This window comes from Equus caballus, chromosome 11 (genome assembly GCF_041296265.1).
Source record: "Equus caballus isolate H_3958 breed thoroughbred chromosome 11, TB-T2T, whole genome shotgun sequence".
NCBI classification, from domain to species: Eukaryota; Metazoa; Chordata; class Mammalia; order Perissodactyla; family Equidae; genus Equus; species Equus caballus.
The window spans coordinates 13,089,649-13,109,075 of NC_091694.1; the positions used below are offsets into that span (position 1 = coordinate 13,089,649).

At 37.1% G+C, this 19,427-nt stretch overlaps 1 protein-coding gene and 1 long non-coding RNA gene across 18 annotated transcripts in view; one reads left to right on the forward strand and one right to left on the reverse strand.

The window, feature by feature from the left end:
* LOC138916221 (uncharacterized) overlaps positions 1 to 4,739 on the forward strand; it is a 41,696-nt gene extending 36,957 nt beyond the window's left edge. The window contains exon 3 of the long non-coding RNA XR_011423157.1: positions 4,013 to 4,739. This is a non-coding gene — a long non-coding RNA (uncharacterized lncRNA). The remainder of the gene's footprint in view (positions 1 to 4,012) is intronic.
* The window catches only part of CEP112 (centrosomal protein 112), a 452,281-nt gene that overhangs the window by 198,330 nt on the left and 234,524 nt on the right, over positions 1 to 19,427 (reverse strand). The gene's annotated exons all lie outside the window — the stretch shown is intronic.

Sequence of the window (19,427 nt, forward strand, 5' to 3'; positions counted from 1 at the left end):
AACCAGCTGTCATTCCGAGGCGTGAAGAAGTGCTGAGGGTGGGACTATGTCACACCTCTGACCACAGTCTGAGGCATGTAGCCAGGGCTCAATACTAGTTAATTCCCCTAACTTTTCTTATTCAAGAGATAAAAATCTCCTGATTGTTCAACCTCAGATTGTTCAAGCTTTGGAACAATATTTACTAATTCCATACTCATAATCTTAATATTCTTAATCTCAGATAAGAAAGTTTATGATTATGGTAAAAACAAAAATTAGGAATAGGAAGTCAAGGCTCTACGGAGCACAGAGCAGTGCAACTTTATTATAACTGAAGGATTTTTTCCCTTTGTGTCATTTTTATGAGGACAGATGCAGCCAACTTCATGTATTAACTTCAGAGGCAAAGCAGAGAAAAGATTATGTGTGTGTGTGTGTGCGCGCGCACGTGCACGCACACATGCATGTGTGTTTTCCCTTTGGCTATCAGACATAGCTTCAAACAAGCATCTTATTATTTTTACCCCTTAAAAGTTAATTTATTGCCTGAAAAAGAGCTAAAGAAGTTCCTGAAGATGATCTCAGACTATGTTCCCTTTGCCAACTAACTATCCTTAATTATAACATCACACCCACTGGACATGGATAAAAAGAAGAGGCGATGGTACCACAGTACACCATGACAGTTTCCATATTTGTCCTCATAATGGCAACACTTCAGTGGTATTAAAGTAGGATTTCTACACACTGAATTCAGTTTATGTACCAGAGATGCACCTAGAAAGTCTTTGAGGTAAAACAATATCAATCTCAATGATCACTACCAGAAGACAACAAAATTAAAGTCATTCTTCAAACTGACTCTCCCTTTTGAAGATTTTAATATAAATTACGGAGAGGAACATTAAACTATGTAGGAATATTTTTCTAACACCACAGAATCAGTGGCATAGTTCACTCCTTGCCTGAGCACGGTGGCTTTCAACAAAAAACTAAAACAGGAACTTTTGTTGATTATGTTTCTGCTTCTTATGGACACAGCAGCCTCTGCAGGGAGAAACTACATGGAGACAAAATAATTTTGTATTTACCAAAGAACACTAAAGAAATAATAAAGAAGGAAAATTATACTCTTCAATTGGGAGAAAACAACACAAGAGCAGTGCCCAAGGAGCACACACTGTTGAAAGATGGAGGTACCGCCCCCTCCAAGAACGGCGTAGGGCTCCTTCTTCATGGCTCATAATGCCTCATTATGTCTCTAACACCGCGCTTAGCACATTATTTCATATTTATGTTTCTTTGTCTTTTACCCCTTATGATTAAGTGTGTCTTATTCATTTTTGCATCTTCAGCAGCTAGCAACATGCCTGAAATTAAGGCAGCCCTCAGTATACGTTGGATGAATATTTTATAATTTTAATCATATTACCAAAATGGTAATCAGTTCTCTGAGTTATTATTATTTGGAGATTTAATAAACATCCTCTGTATATTATAGAAATCTGAAGGTTAAAAAATATGGTATGGGAACAAACAAGGCCCAGACCTAGACCAATCCCTGCAATATAAATTTATTGATTTCTGCTCATTCATTCACTGATTAAGCATCAGTACTTGGGCCAGGCCCTCTGGTATGTTCTTGGAATACAAAGACAAATAAGGTGTCTCTCTCTGGAAAACACAAACACATAAATAATAATGACAATCCAGTAATTATAGGCTTATCCTACACATCTATTTTTGTCATTGTATACTAGAAATTTTGTGAGAACTCAAAGAGATGGGAATAAGTACACTGACAATGCCATCCACCAAAGAACAAACAAAACTAAAAAACTAAAATGAATTGATGGCTTCTCTGGGAACATGGCAACTGTTAGCCTCTTCCCCTGCGACCTAACCCAACTCTGAAGCCATGACTGGCTCAGATTTCCTGTGGCTCTTATTGATCAGCAAATCTGCCTTTGTTAATGCAGATGTTTGCATATGTTTGCTGAGGCCACAGTCTGTACTAGGAATCTTTTAGGTATAGGGTATACAGAAGTGAGGAAAATGGGTAAATCCCCTTTTTTCGGTCCATTTGAGGGTATAGACAAAAAGTTAATAACTATGTAATATAAACTGAGAATAGTGCTCTGAAGTTCACAAACAGGGAGCTCTGATAGACTAGCAGGGGAGGCCCTTGTTAGAGAGTCATTAAGTAAGGCCCATTTGAGGAGTTAACAACTAGGGTAAGACAATGAGAAGGAGCTGATACTACAAAGGCCTACAGCAAAAGCCTTCTAGTCCCAATGAACAGCATGGGCCAGACTTTGAAGATAAGAAAGAGGATGGTATATTTTAGCAAGTAAAAGAGGCCAATGTAGCTCAAGTAGAGGTAGCAGGGAGAGAAGAGCTGGTGAGCATGTTGGGAAGGAACAGTAGGGCCAGGTCACGCAGGGTATTGCAGGCCATGCTGAAAAGTGGATTTTATTCTAAGTACAAGCTATTGAAGGATTTTAAGCAAGGGGTTTCCTAATCCAATATACATTCTGAAAGAGGTCATTATGGCAATGGAGAAGAACAAGAGAGAAAGTAAGACTATCAGTTAGGAGGTTACAGCAGAGGGCGGGTGAAAGATGGTGGCGGCCTGGACCAGGGCAGTAGGTGAAAGCAAAGGAAGGACATGGATTGGAGATCTATTTGGGGGTTGAAGCTATAGGATTTATCAAAGGATTAAGAGAAAAAGAAGCCATTCAAGAATGACTTCCAAGTTCTCGTGTGGGCGCTGAGCGTATAGGAATGCCACTTGTAGACAAAGAGAAGATGGGAGGTGGAGGTTTCAGTTCTGGTCTTGTGAAGTTTGAGGCGCTTGTGAACTAGTTAAGAGAAGATGCCAAGAGGCAGCTGGATATTTGAGTCCAGCTCTCAGATGAGAGGAGGGAACTTTGAGGGTCTTAGCATAGAGTTGTTATTTAAGGCCACTGAAATGTAGATGATCACTCAACAGAAGAATGAAGAGGGGAAAAAAAGAAGCCAGACTCCAATATTTAGTGTAAGGTAGAGGAGCTAGTAGAGAAAAGGAAACTGAGACGGAGAAGTGGGAGAAGCAGGGGGAAAGCTAGGACTCGCTGGGAGATACAGACGTCTTCAGTAGGGGACAGTGAAAGGGACGTCTTCAGGAATGAAACCTCACCGCAAGGTTAAAGCAGTGAAGACTGGCTGGTCACAGTACTAGAAAAGGGAGCTAAAACAGGATTCCAGAAAACAATGATGATTATACTGAGAGAAATCCAACTCTTCCCAAGTAACTCAGTAAACTCTATGAATCTCAGAAAACACGTAAGGACTAGGCAAATGTATTTCCTAGTAAATCCTACCTGAAAGTGTTTTATTCCATGTTCTCTGCTAAGGAGAAGAGAGAGAAAAAGAAAATGAAACATTTAAGAATATGAGGTAGACCATAGATGGTAGTAAAAGGAGAATTAAAATATTGCTCCTTTTACTGACATCTATTTTGCTAATTTAAAACTATACATATTCAGAACTTCTTCAGACTACGGTTTGGATGTTAACTTATGGTATAAATAGAAATTCTATTTGAAGAGGATGAAAAAAAGCAGTGCAGAATGATCAGATTTGTACAATGGTATCAAATCTTCCAAGTAAATGGAAGAACTGTTTTTATTCTGAGAAATAGAAGCAAATTTCTACTGTAAAGCAGGTGCACATTATCTTAAGAAAATTTTCTCATGGATTAAAACTACTATTTCTCCTGAATTACTATTAGAAAATTTAAAAATAATCACTTTTTACTTTAAAGTGGACTTAGATCTATGCTCTATGTTTGTAATTACCCTAAGCTACTTATCTATACTATTTGGCTCAAGATAATATCTATCATTCAATAGTACACTGAGCAAAGACAATGTCGAAGTCTGCTTTCCTAAGTGATTTTTTTCTAGATCAATAATCGGATGAGGGGAAATGTTTTAACGCAAAATAAGTAACTGTTTTAAAATTGTGTTGTTTTCCTTTTCTAAAAAAGTGGTTCAAGTTAACCAACTACACTTCATTACCCTGCGATGCACTTGAACAGACTAACGCTGCAAGAAGAGATGCAATAAAAGAGAAGACGCATCTTCCAATCCTTCCTGCCAGAGTTTAAGAGATACCAATCAAGCAAACACCTCTCGGAGAGTCACAAGACTGCTGTGTTAATTAGCTGGTGATATTTTTGACTACGACTCTCAGATGATGAAACTGTTTTTCCTTGTATTGAACCAGCTTGGCCCAGACTAGCCTGTCCCGCAGTGACATGTATATTGAATACAAATCAGACAGCACAGCTTTAAATCTGTGTTGCAGCTCTCATTTCCAATTCGAGAACTGTACTATAATCATAAGCTTCTGGTGGATGAAAGGAAATCAGCTCTCTGAATATTAGCTAATGCCACATTTGCAAGTCCTGAAGAGATCTGTGCTGTTAAAAAAATAGATCATTTCGCGTGAACCTATATATATGAATTGCTTTGTACTGCTCAACTGATAGAAGCAATGCCTGTGCTGGGATTAAACCCTTTTCATCATAAAACCTCATCTGGTTCGGAGTCCAAGTCCATCAAACCTTTTCCTTTAAAGTCCCGCCTTTGATTCTACATCAATTTATTCAAACCGCAGCTGGGTGGCTGAAAACGAAAGGACAGCATCATTTAAACCAACCATGTTCCCAACTTGAAAGAAGGGCTATAATTAAAAAAATGGGCATAAAAGAATGGAAATGGGATAATATTTTTTAATGGTAGTTCAAAGGCCGACAGATGTCAAAGCCTTTGAAGATGTCAGTACACTGAGCAAGAAGTTGCCATAAAAGAGCTTGCCTGAGAGGTGAAGCAGCTTTTTAATGGCTGAAAAAACCCTTGCAGACACATCCTTGTGTTTTTAATTTGTCAGAGTTTCTGCAGTATTTTCTGATTAATGACACATGATTATAACTGCATAGCAGACATAGTTTTATACTTGGTTAAATGAATAGTTTATTCCACATTCTTTTAGAACTAGATAAGAATAGGGACACTTTCTTAGGAAGTCCAAAACTGTTCTGATTGCTTCACATATTTATGCTAATTTTGTGGGACTGGCCAAATTCAGAGTTGCTGTATGTTGCCAGCTTTTGCTCTTTACTAGTCTGTCTGCTAGGAACATTACAATTCACATGTGCTAGTTAGAAGGCGATTCACCACAGTTTCATTCTTTTCATGTACATGGAACAATATGTGCCTGAATAATTAATTTGTGCACCAAGTCATGTCAAACTAAATTAATGTTTAAAAACATTCCTGAGCTCAGTCTAAACAACCACGGGCTGCCATTGGGGTTCAGAAGAGAAAGACTTGCTTAGGGGAAAAAATTGCAGCCATAACTACAGTATGACATTAATGCCTACTCAAAAAGAAAGAGCTGTAATACCATGTGTAAAAGGCTGGGGGACACTTTGCTAGGATTTGGGGGAGGGACTCAGAATGTTCCCGAACTATTCGCCCTTCTAAACAGTTCTGACATGTCAATTTGATTTGTTCTGTGAAATTACCCTCACAATATTCATGAATGTTAACCACAAGTCACCAGTGAGTAGTAGCAAAAAAAGGCTTTCCCACCACTGGGTGTGCCTGTAATTTATACCATGACAATGTGCAGAGGAGAGAGAGTTCAGAGGCTTTGAAGTCAGACAGATTCGGGTTCAAATCCTGGCCTGTTCACTCCTGGGCTGCACAGGTTGGATCTGTCTTCTCTTCTGCAAAAACCAACATAATATGTACCTCCTTCCAGAAAGCATGTGAAAGTGTCTAGTACATAACAGTGTGCTCAACTCCCTTTCTCAAACAATACACAGAAAAATTAAAATTAGGTCATTTCTAGTTGAAAATGTTTATATTTCTATATATAATAAAATCACCTTTTAATGAAAATGATCATTCTTTTAAAAGTGGATGTTGAAATCCAGGTCCAATAGCTCCTAAGTACTGCCCACTTCCTTACGTTGTAATCTTCCACGGCCATTAGTGATCTAACCCTAAGCACATACCTGTTTGCTTCTGACAGCTAACTTTTGGCTCAATCCTGCAAGGATACTCAGGGAGGCAGCTCAGAAGATAGGGCACTAGGGAAGAGATTGGGGCACAGAAGAGGGAACAACATTTTCAAGTAGGATCAGGGAACAGACCTAGGAAGTATAGAGGAAGAGTAAGCAAGCAGTGCCCCCAACCCAGAGAGAGCATCTCTCATAGGCAGGAGGCCTCCAACCTGACCCTGAAGAAGCTGATCTGTAATCCACTCACCTGCCCCGACCCCGGTTTTCTATAAGGAGAGGGGTATCTTAGGGTTTACTTTTCTAAGGTAGGGGCTGTTGCCTCTTTTGTCTCTAGGTGACTATAGTTTTGGCATTACTAACCCTAGGCACAACTTCAAAGCAGGTGAAGGTTGCCTTAAGCATTTTTCTACCTCCTTGTCTGCACTTACTAAATCTTCTTCTTGCCCCCTCCCCCACCTCCAGATGCCCAAGTCTTCTGACTACAATTCCCCTATGGCACCCCACCAGGAAGTTATCTTCCTGCAACATTCCTCTTCCTTCTCCTTTTACACTCTTTTCATCCATCAAAACTCCCACTTCATCAGTGTAATAGATTTCAGTTTGATGAGAGCAATTTAATTAGAATAATTTCACAATATGGTGGCTATGACAGTTACTTTCCTCCCCATCTCCACGTTGTTCAGATCTTCCCTTCTATGAAGACTTCTCTGGTTCCTTAAGGCACACGCAGTCGTCTGACCAGTGGAACGCAGGGCAGAGAACCAGGTAAAAGCAATGACCTCATTTGCAATTCTTTGTGTACTTGCTAAACTGCTTGGCAAGCCTGTGACCACTTCCGGGGAAAGGCTTTGTCTTCTTTGTTTTTGTATATCTCCTCTTAGCACAGTGACTGCTACATGAAGGTATTCAATAAATGACGAACAAACAAAGAAATCAATGAAGGAATCCTTGGAGATAAATTTGCATCTTAAAAAAAATCATTTATTCTTTTTACCATATATCTTTATTCATTTAACTTTTAAGTGTTCATGAATTACCTGTTCAAGAATTCATTTTACTGTATATATTTATCCATTTTGAATTTTTAAATGCTGCACGAGTTACCTAGTCAAAGCAAATACACTAAGTAAAGCGCAAGCAAGACAGAGAACGTTAGTCAGCCCAGACAAATTCCTCTTCGAGATATTTCAAGCCATGTAACTGATAGATCTCAGGCATGGTAGTAGATGATTCTGGAGTGGGAGCTTTCTCACAGCCGGGTGTCTCAGACTGGGCATTTCAGAGGAGCTTCAGACCAGCTTGTGATCTCCTTTTCTCTTGTTGACTGACGCTGGGTATATCCTCCCTCTGACCTCAGAGCCTCAAACTCTTGGTTCTAACGTAGGCCCAGGCAAAACTTGGTCCTTTTTGCCTCATTGGGTGAGCCCGACAATCGATCCTGCTTCTCTAGGTGAGCTGTGAAACTTCTCCTTCGACCCCAGGAGCGGCAGTGGGCTGGAGGCACTGGGCTGGACATATAGTTGACCCTCCCCACACCACAATGGAAGCCTGGTTTAGGGCTGCCTGCAAATCATGCCTGGCCCTGCCACTAACTGCCTGAGTTGCTTCATTCATCTGGGTCTCATGGTTTCCCTCTCTGAAATGGATCCCCTGAGCTCGACGTCCGTGACCAGCTGCAGAATGATGCGATGTGGAGTCAAGCTTCATAGCTGTCGTTCATTTGGTGCAGTAGTGCATTTATGTTGTACGGCCACAGTTCACAACTTGAAAAAAATAAACTAAAATTTATAGGGTTATTCAAAAGTATTTTCCCATTTTCAATTCTCTCAACAATCCAGGAGTTAGGTATTATAGTTTTTTTTCTTTTCCTGGCTCCTGAAATACCACTTTGTCTTGGTTCCCTTCCCATCATTCTTGACCACTTTCTCGGTCTTCTTGTCCAGTTCTATTTCCTCCATCCTCCCTTAGGCGCTGAGTGTCATCTATCCTCATTCTTCCTCCTCCTTAGGAGATCATGTCTTCATGTTGGTATCTATTACCATCCATCCTGGTGACTCCCAAATCTTTCTTTCCGAAGGAGAGCTCTCTTTTGAACTCCAGTCCTATATTTCCACCTGCCTAACTGACACCGACACCTCTATGTTCTGCAGCGTATCAAACCACAACTCTGGGTCTCCTCTCTCATATCTTCCGTCATATCTTCTTTACTTGAGATCAAAGCACCTTTATCATTTTATTGCACTTTGCTATATATCTATGTCTGTTAATCTGGAAAGTCTGAAGGCTGGGCCTGCTGGAGGAGGCCACAGAATATAACTGTCCATTTCCATGCTGGTTTTGTTACCAGCTTCTTATACACCTGGTGGCCAGGCAGGCATGTAGGCAAAGTTTCCAGACAGCAGAAAGGGACCAGGAGGGTACTAATCTCCCTTCACGCCATAGAATGGTGAAGAAAGTATCCTCAAGGGCCTGATTAAATCATCACACCAATCAGGTGGTGTCATTGGCAAAAAGGTGCCTTCCTGGGGACTTGAGGGTCAAGGCAGCTTGTCCTGCTGACTAGGGGTATTACTTTGTCTCCTATCCTATGCAGCCTTTGATGTGTGGTAAGATGTATCCTTTGTCTATGTTAAAGCAAGGCATTCTTTACTCCTATCTATTGGTATGAATCATATTACCCTCCTTTTATGACAGATGCACAATGCCTGTTTCCTCATAGAATATAAGCTGGAGGACAGGGATCTTCCTCTTTTTAATATTCCAAGGCCCTAGTACAGTGCCTGGCACACAGTAGGAGCTCAACAGATGACACTAAATGAATGAATGAATATTACAGATGTGGAAAACGATGATCAGATTTACCAGGTTACCCGGGTTTATAGAGCCAGTAAGTAGTAGAGACTGGCCATGAACCAGCATCTCTGTCTTCATATTTGATAAGAAATTGGCAATTGCATTCAGGCCCATGCTTTCATTATTGTCTACATGCCAATGAAGTCTAAATTCATATTTCTGGAATCTCGATCTGCATATCCAACTCTCTATCTGACACATTTCCATCTGGATGTTTAAGATGTAGGTCAAACTTAGCTTGGCAACAGCAGAACTTTTGTTTTTGCTTTTATTCCCTCCCAATCATCCTCGTATTTGACACCACCATCTATCTAGCTGCTCAAACCAAAACTCTTAAGAATTCTTCTTTCCATCACTCCTCATATCCAAGCCATGAGCAAGTCCTGTTGACTCCGATGCGTATGTCTTACAGACCTCCAGGACTGTGCACAGCAGCCACGGTGGCCTTCTGAAAACACGAATCGGACCCTGTCCCCTTACTGCCTAGAAGCCTCTCATTGCCTTCCAATCACATTTAAAATCAAATCCAGAGTCCGCCCTGGTCCTGCTCTTCCCTGCACCTGCTGTGCTCACGCCACACAGGCCTCCTTTTTCATTTCGTGAACACACCAAGTTTATTCTTCTACAGAGTCTCTGCACCAGCTGTTCCCTCTGGGTGGCTGGCTTCTCATCAATCAGATCTTAGCTTAGATATCTCTTCCTTGGAAAGGACTTCTCTGATGGCCAGGTAACACAATCACTTGGTCATTATCATATCTCTCTATTTTAATTTTCCACCTACCAGTTATTGCTATATGATGCTCTCCTTGTTAATTCATTTTTTGTATCATCTTTCTTTCCCCATTCAAGTGTACCTTCAGAGCAGAACACTGCTCTGTCTTGGTCTTTGCTGAACCCAGTGCTGCAAACCCCTAAAGGGCTATATAGGTTATGCCCTACACAAATCTGGGGCAATATTCACAGATACAAGGACATGAGGGGCACCTCCTCAAGGGGTGCACCCCCAGCTCCAGGGCCTGGCAGAGAAGAGCACTCAAAAAATCTTTATTGAGTAAATGAATCAAGTTGAATAAAGTCTACATCGTAAGGAAATTTCATATACACAATTCCGCCTAATTTTTGCAGACGGGAAAACTTATTTGGAAATAAATTTGATTTAGATATTATTCTAAGATTCACAAATATAAAATTTCCAAGTCAGAGAGTTCCATTTTGTCAATATTAATCTGGAACTATGAGATTTCAAACAGCAGTCAGAATAGTTAACAACAATTATGATTTTCATGAGAACATTTACTCTATTACTCTTATTTCTAAATTGAATGATTTTTTTTAAGAAACACCAACTTTACGGGAATAGACTATGATGTTTACTGCACGTCACTAGAAATTGTTAAAGAGATGCAAGTACAAGAGTGCATATTTCCACGTCTTCCAAAGTCTGAACCAGCACATGCACAGTCAGGACTGACTTTAATAGGGGAGCCAGGAACACACTGCACCCCTTGAACTCGTGGCTTTTGTCTAACGACAGCTTTGGCAGTAATTTTTGAATAACTGAAGAAGAAAACGTTTCCAACTTTCACACTCCACTTCTCTTGTTGTACATGGCAACAGCACTCTATCTGGAGCTATCAGACAATTTGCCCAACAAGTGAGGAAAACATTTACATTATAAGAAATTAGCTTTTCAGGAAACATTTGGTGAACACATGCATTTTGTACATTAAATGACATCTCTGCAAATAACAAAATAAATAAGGTCCCACTTGACCCTGGGGATCTGGGGTTTGTTTCATTAATAAATACTGACTTAAGGAGCAAACTTAAGATGAATGAATCACCAGCTTAATTTTAACCTTTTTAAAAACCTTTCAAGTCTTTACACTGAAAAATTCCCTCGTTTTGAGACGCGGGGCCTGGCTGGACTGTTGGTTCCATGTTCACTGAAAGCTCTTCTGTGCCACAGAGCAATGGTATCAGTGGCAGACACACACACACACCCTGCAAGACCAACGCTGTCTTGCAACTGCCCCCATAAACAAGGGAAGAGACCCCAGATCCAGGCCACATACTTCGACAAACTTCATCCCTGAGGACACCATTCACTCATTTTCAAATACTACTAATACGGTCGGGCCTTAACTTCACATGGAAGCAAAACAAATCAAAATTACTCAGAAAAATAACACACATTTTCAAACCCTGCAAGTCTAATTCTGTATTGTTTCTTTCTGATTTCTTGTGATCTTTCCCCACTGAATTTTCACTGAATTTTAATATTTGTTTCAACTGAAAATCAGCTTAAGTTTCACACTAATCTACCAATTTCAATGCTTTGGGGCTCAATCAGGCCAATTTTTATTGTCTAAAAAGTTTCCTCCTAATGACAGTATTTTTCAAGCATTTTCTGTAGACAAATATTAAAGTAGTTTGAAAGTAGACTATTATTTTCATATAATGTCTTGCTCTCCTCCTCAAATAGGAGTTTAAGGTCTCCCTGACATCAATTTCTGTCATTTTTCTCATGAAAAAATGCTCAGGTGTTAAATATCTTTCATATCATGCAACTAGGAATGATTCCAATTAGCCCTGAATGGAGGACAAAATGACAGTTTAATAAGCCTCAATTTGCCAGCTCTTTGAACATTTGATGATATCATCATTTTGCCAATCATTTCTTGCACTTTGGCTTCAAACCTCTCTGTCATAAAAAATTACCTCAAATATACAAATAAAGACATCATCTCTGAGAGAACTGACTGAGTCAGAAATCCAAAAATGACTTTTCCAAGACATCAAGGAAAAAGAGTTATTCATCCAATATTTCCTCAAAGATAATTTCTGCCAACATTCTCAGTAATTTCGCTGAGGCAGAGGTGAAGAGGCGGAGGAAGAGCAAGATGCTAAATATAACTGAAGCCTTTTTCCTTGTGTAAATGGGAATGACATTCAGCATGCGGAATAACGATTTATCTCTGGGTATTTTATTTTAAAAAAGAATTCATCTGAAAACTTCTCATTTTGACCAAAATAACTCTAGAATTAAGCCAAAACTGCATTAATATACAGCGTTTCTGAGGATTCTAAAAGAAATATATTTTCTAATTATTCTTTGTTATTTCCATTGAGAAAGTCTCCAGGTTTAAAATTACCAAACCACCTTGATTTCACTTCTAAAAGATTGTGAATAGCTGTAGTCACGTAATAAGATCCTTACATGGGTTCCATTAGAGAAAAAATACTAACACTGAAGTCTTTGAGATTTATTCCTTAAAATAAATGGATCATATGTAATATTCCAAATTAGGATGTGACTATAACAGAAGCCACCTATAATAAACCATTCACAACAAACCACACTTCACCAGCACTAAATGCAAATTCCTAAGAAATTTTTATAGAGATTGGTAGGCCCATTGACCTGAAAGCTTACTGGATTCTTACTTTGGACATATCTTCTTATTTCAGTAATAATGTGAAAACCAAAAGTGAACCCATTTCAAAAACATATTCATTTTTCCATTCTACAAATTCTGAAAGTTGTGGGAAGGAATTCTATTCCAAATAAAATATTAAGAAATGCATATCTCTTCAGAATTTAATTTGTCTCAGAATAAAGACATAACCATGGCCTGTGGCTTTGGGGAAGATTGGAACTACTGGCTAGAATCTGATTTGGATTTACATAGTCTGAGTTATGGGTATCGCTATTTTAAATCTAGCAATGTATTAACAATCCAAAATTGAAAATATAATGGAATTTATGCAGAATAAATGAAATTCAAAGACAATGAGTTTATACACAAGCAGGCGTAGGGGGCAGGGACCTTTTCCATGAGTCTCAGCTACACTAACTACTGGTTATGTAACCTTGAGCAATTTCCTATGCTTTCTGGATCTTTCCTCATCGATAATATGGAAATACATAGAGTCATCTTCCGACCCAGGTAAGAAGATCAAAATAGAGTTTCCAAATAGGAAATTTAATCCTTACAGGGTATTAAGAGGGTTGAATGAGATAATGCAATGTAAAAGACCTAGCAGAGAGCTTGGCGCATGGGAAGCATACAATAAATATTTGTTGCTGCTGCTGCTGTTAAACACACACAAGCATAAAAATTCAGTGTTGTTCTAGGAGGTACCGCTTACTAAAACTGGAACTCAAGCAGCATGATTCAGTTTTGACTTTGCAGCAATATCGAGTATGGCAAATCACTGAAAGAAATGCAAATTGCAATGAGAATCTCAGCATGGGGAACAAAGAGTACCAGTGTCTCTCTCCCATGCCAGGCAAACATTCACATATAACCCTGCTCCTTTTTTGCCATGTCTAAGTCTCTCCAAAAATCTAAAATCTTTCTTGGAAGAGGCTATGAGATAAGAGTACTGAATTAAGATTAAGAAGCTGTGGTTTGCTAGTTCTGCGACCTTGGGCAAGATAATGTCCTTGAACCACAGATTCCTTATCTGTAAACATAAAATAAATGGATGTGGTCATCTCTTTAGATTACTTAATCTGACTACATTATTGCTGGATACTTAGACACTTGATATGACTAAAAGCTTCTTTTGTCTGGCAGAACATACTGTATACACAGACTTGTGTTCCCTTGCGACCTCCCCAATTTTCACCACTGCAGAGTGATCACATTATACCCCCTATTTGAAATATCTCCAGCATTTAACTACTAATTCTTAAGAACAATTTTAATATTTCTAAAAAATCTATTAGGTATAATGAGAACAAAAGGCAGATTTTTAAAGCAATCATTATTAATTGACATGAAGTTGTTAATTCAAAGGGAATACTTTCTATGTTATTATTTGGAAGGTCTGCCTTTAAAAGGAATATTCTTTATCTAAAAGTGGACCACATGACATAGAATGTGGTTTCCATGGTAACTGCCACATTTGAAAAATATGCACAGGACTAAAGATACACTGTATAATGCTTCTACAAATGGATCATTCTTCAAGAAATCAATTTCCTTGTCTCAGTCTGCTTCTCTTTTTTAACTTAATTTTATCCATGATGAGGACGAAGTTGAATTATTTATAAAAGTTTAATTATAGGCATATACGCTACTCTTGTGCTTAGAAAATGAAAATAATTACAGAATTTTATAATTATAATGGAAAAAGAAAACTGGTGACCAACAAAAAATGTAAACTTTGCTTGAAAGGGCATCATCTTACTATATTTTCTCCTAATTAAGTACTTAAGAAATAGTATTCTCATACAAAGTAATATATATATAAATACATAAATATAAATACATTATTAAATTCATTAAATACTATTAGACACACAACTACTGGATACTAATAAAATGAGATCTTCGCATCAATACATCTACGTCAAAATATGAGAAGGACTGGTTCTATTTGGAAAATTCTATATAACTTACGCTTTTGGTGTCAGAAAGACAATATTTCCCCCAAAGGCTTTTAAAAATGGCTTAGTTAGGAAAACCTCTATTTACATTTTAAATGTATACAGAAAATTCTTGGTCTATCTTAAATATAGTGCTTAGATCATACTATAAAATTTTATCTAAAGAAAATAAATTGAAAATTGTAATGCATGGCTTTACCACAAGACCACTGAAAAGGTCTTATTTTATTTTTACAAAGTAATAAAATGAATTGTTAAGAAACATTTTCCCACCAGCTCTTCTAATGTTTGACATTAAACATTCTATACATTGCAGCAAAACCCACTAATACTTAAAACACACTTAATCCCACTCCTCTTTCCCTCTAATACAAATAACTCAGTGCATCAGGGGACAAGTATCAAAGTGTGGTGTGTACACAGCTGGAACACCAGGCAACCACTCTGATGTGACCGTGTGTGTCACTAAGGAGAAGAGGGGAACAAAAAGCAGGGTTACATTAACAGCAACAGCCTCATTACGTTGGGGAAAATATGGTTCACGTAGTTTGGTTTATTCAAGCAATCAGCCCAATTTAACCCACAGAAATAAAAATATTTCCTACCTCAAAACCAAGAAAATGATATTGGTGAATAAATGATGATGAAATACGATTTTGGTTATGTAGGTAGGATGTGAACCATTTCAGTATAAGGCACAAATATCCTATACTCTGGACCAAATTACCATTTCTTACAGTTTCCACAGTATAAATTCAGAGAAAAGAAGTAGATATGGGAAAGAGAGAACACACTTCAAAGTTAACACTAAGGCATTAACTTCTAAACTGCTTCTAGTCTCAGTCATGTTTCTATTTTTTGGCTACTAAAGATATTTTGCAAGAGTTTCTGGAACGGTCATAAAGTGATGGTACTAGAACTTGGTAGGATCATGACTGAAAATAAGCTTTCTTTTGATTCATAATATGTACAAAATTGGATGTCTCAAAGCACCTATGCTTTTTGATGTTGAGAATAATGGTATTTTCAATAAATTAAAACAAAATTTTGGCATATTAAAATAAAACCTGCTAATTACCTTTTGTGGAAGTACTTTAAGAATCTCAGGTTCCCCAGCAGATTTTACTTCCCAATGTTCTAATAGATAGAGAACAGCACCAGGTACATTGGTCAGCATCCTTTATATTGCCTTAAGTCACAAATTTCTCTTAGAATTGAGAGCTAAAAAAAAATGAATTGGTATGACTTTTTTCATGAGATAATTAGAATCTCACCATTCATCTTGTTTCCCTCTTTGCTGTGGCTTCTAGGCAAGCTCAGAGCCAAAACCTGTACTTAACTGAAGGATTTTTTTTAAGTATAAATTTCATAATGCAGTTAATATCATTTATTGCTTAATTATTATTTTCAGTTACATTTTACTTGCTTAAGTGTGTGTTTATTATAAAATGCTGCCTCACATCTTTTTTGAAAGTAGTTGGCATGTAAAGAAATTAAACCAAGGGTTTTCAAAAAAACGTTGCTCAAACAAAGCACAAACACCATATACAGGTTTAACAATAATATTAAAAACATACATACATTGTTAAATTCATCCTTAAGTAATCTTTGAAGAATGATAGCCAGTGCTTAATTCACTGCACGCATGTACACACCCAGTTTATAAATGCAGATTTTTATCTTGTGCCCAGATTCCCAAAGTCATGGAAAATAATGTCATTGAGACATAATTTTAAAAATTAAAATTATCATAAATATCGTTTCTGGAAAACTGTTTTTTAAATAGAAGAGAGAAAGAAGAGGATTTCTGAAAATCCCACATTTTAGAATGAGTGATAGGTGCAGCCTCTTACTGTGAATCAATATGGCAAAATGAAGATGATCTGTCCATTTGTTATGCAAAAATTGTTCATATCAGAATCATAATTCTCAGTTTCAGGATTCAAGAAAGGCATCAAGGTGCCAATGTTAGGCAAGACCCATTTTACTAAATTCAAATTCTAGGTTTCATGTGTTTTCAGATCCGCTTGATAACCCTCCCCAAGTCTGTCATATCTAATTTGCATTATTCTGATGGTGGTTGTCAGTGGCTGCTGTGGTTACCCGGACTCCTTGACTTGTCTGTACCTCAACAGGTCACAGAGACAGCCATTCTAAGATGGTGACACCACCTCTGGGGTAGATCACACAGGTTCTCTGTAACAGCCTCTACAGTGTTCATACACACCACTCACTTCGGCAACACAAATAAAAATCAAGCAATCTCTAAGTGGTTCAGGGTCCTAAAAGAACAATAAAGGAATCAAGAAACCTATGCTCTGCTATTCTTGTAATTCAAAGGGATAAACTGCAGAAATTCTTCCACTACATTGCAAAAACGAATTACATGTGGAACTATCATGTTAGAAGCTTTTCTAAGATGATCATAACTAAACTATAAATTTTTTATTATTAAAAAACATGACTGAATCAATAAAATCATTCTCCAAATTAATTTCCAAAAGAGGGATCTGGCAAATGAGAAATATTTGACAATGAAGTTGTGAATCTCTCTATGTCTTGATATCTACTGATCTGGATGCTTTTTCTTAAACATTATGACCTTAGGTAGACACAGACTGAACATTTTGTATGAGGGTGATAAAATTTAATATGCATTTTAGCAAAGTAAGTATCAGAACATAAAATATCCTACCATTGAAAATCAACATATTATGACAAAAACATAATATATGCATAGAATAATTAGCTAAATGCACCAAATAAAATGAGGAAAATGGCTAAGTGTCCCTAGTTGCATTACCATATCATATTGTTTCTTTATAAAACAGAAATTACTTGAATAACAACTAACCTTTAATAATCATATAGCATATTCACCAAAAGGGAGTTCCTAGTTGATATATGATTCACCTTATGGTAGGTAACTATACTTTGTAATAACGATTTTCTTATCAGTATATAATATATCACACATTTGGAAGGAGCCTAACGCAGATTTTTAGTATATTGTCTGCATTCAAGAATCTGATGGAAGAAAAAGCAGCAAACAAAGCTACAGTCTCCAGATTAGACATCTCCCTGGTCCTCTTCTGGTTAAGTATTTCAAATAGTCCTTTTTTACAAAATGGCCTCCACTGCTAAACGGGAGCAGCCAAACAGGAACAGAAAATCAAATATCTCTCTGGGACTAAAATTAAAAATTATACAATCCAATATTTACTGCAGCAAGCCACAAAACAGTGATTTGAAAAAAGATCTTCTATTTTAAAAAATATATGCCCACTTTGTTATTTTGGAATTCAGGACTTAAAAAGTATTTATACATTAGATTATTTAGACTACAATCACGAAAAGACATATTTGGAAAATTTAGGACTTACCTGAAGGAAGCTTTGAATTAATATCCTCAATGAATAACCAAAAATAAATATAAATTATTAGCATTTTGGTATATACGATAAGATTTTTAAAATATAGCTTATTGATAAAAGTTTTTAAAAAATATTTTTTCTGAAAACAATTAAGTACAGCTTATACAGAAAATCATTTTCACTTTGATCAAGAATGCATTTAGTAAGTTTCCATTGCTTACTAGCATTCCCGTAACAGCAATTCCAATTGTTTCAAGAAAGACACAAAATATGAGAAATATAATCCTATCCATAGCATTTGAAGAGGTCATATGATCCTCATACTTAATATTTCAATTAGAATAAATTCAATCAATAACCTGCTTATACTCTCCCTGTGGCTTAATTATATGTAATAATTCTAAAATTCCCTTTGGTTATCATTGGAAGAACCGCACCCTATATATGGCAGATAACGACATACGCAAAATCACAAAGATCCTCTAAATTTGGCCTCCACTTGTGTTGGCTTTCCACAACAGCACCAAAACAGTAGGAAGTTATATAAATTAATCTATTTTATTGTATTAATTATTCAATTCTGCTATGCAAACAGACCCTTCACTGACTCAGAACCCAAATACCTCATAGAAGACAATGGTAAGGCTTAGCATCATCTTTGAAGGAGAACATAAGTTTGAAAGCATTCTTAATAAATTGTATGGCTAACAATCAACAGCATATATTTTATAAAGGCTCTAATGAGGTTGGTGGCAAACATACAATGCACAGTGATTTAACAGGAACCACCTGACTATTCTGGTACCATGGCTACTACAATGACCACCTTTTTAGTTAGCAAACCTCCATAAAACAAACTGAAAATAACTTTCCTATAAATGTATATTATTGACAAAAAAAACACCTGTGCTGAGTATATTTATATTGCCCCAGTCATTCTCTGAAAGTAAAAGACAACTCAAGGTCAAATGAAAAAATAACCAATAACTCCTATTCTTTGCCTTACCGCCTCCCGCCCCGCACTCAAGAAATTAACATCTTATTTAATCAGTAGTATTTTTATGTTTAGATAATTATAAAATTGTTTAAACACATATCACAACAAACAAAAGGTTTATTTCGTTGTTTTAAAATTATATTTTTTAGGGAGGAAAGACAACGAGGAAGAAGCTTATGTGTGGTGAGGATAATATGGTTAGATTTCAATGGGAAAAGAGGTGTTTAGACCTAGTATATGATATGGTTTTATTAGAAAAGAAAATTATCTTTTTATTGTTATCAATTGCTCTTCAATTTTTCTTTAATAAAATTTCACAGCAATCTCCTCAAGAGGATACACTAAAGGCCTTTGATTATATATACCCTAAAGAATGTATTGTACCACAAAGATACACACCCAATAAGATTTTTTTTCATCTGAAATTTATAAAGATAATTTTCCATGCTGACAGTGCACATTTCATCCATAAGTTTGAAGAGTCAAATGCTACCACAGCTGGGGGTTATTCTGCCAAATGGCTTCCAACAGGGACTACAGAGATGGAGGCTGGAGGCATGTGTATGTGCATGTAGGAAAAAGCAACAGACCTGATGGGAAATAGCCCTTCTCTAGAGTCATTTATCAATTGCCATCTGAGTGATCTAATCAAATATAGTCTCATGAAAAAAAGCAACACTAGGAAGAAAAGCAAATATTAAAACAGCTGCTTGATTACCTACAGAGATTAAAACAAAAAGCAAAGAGTCA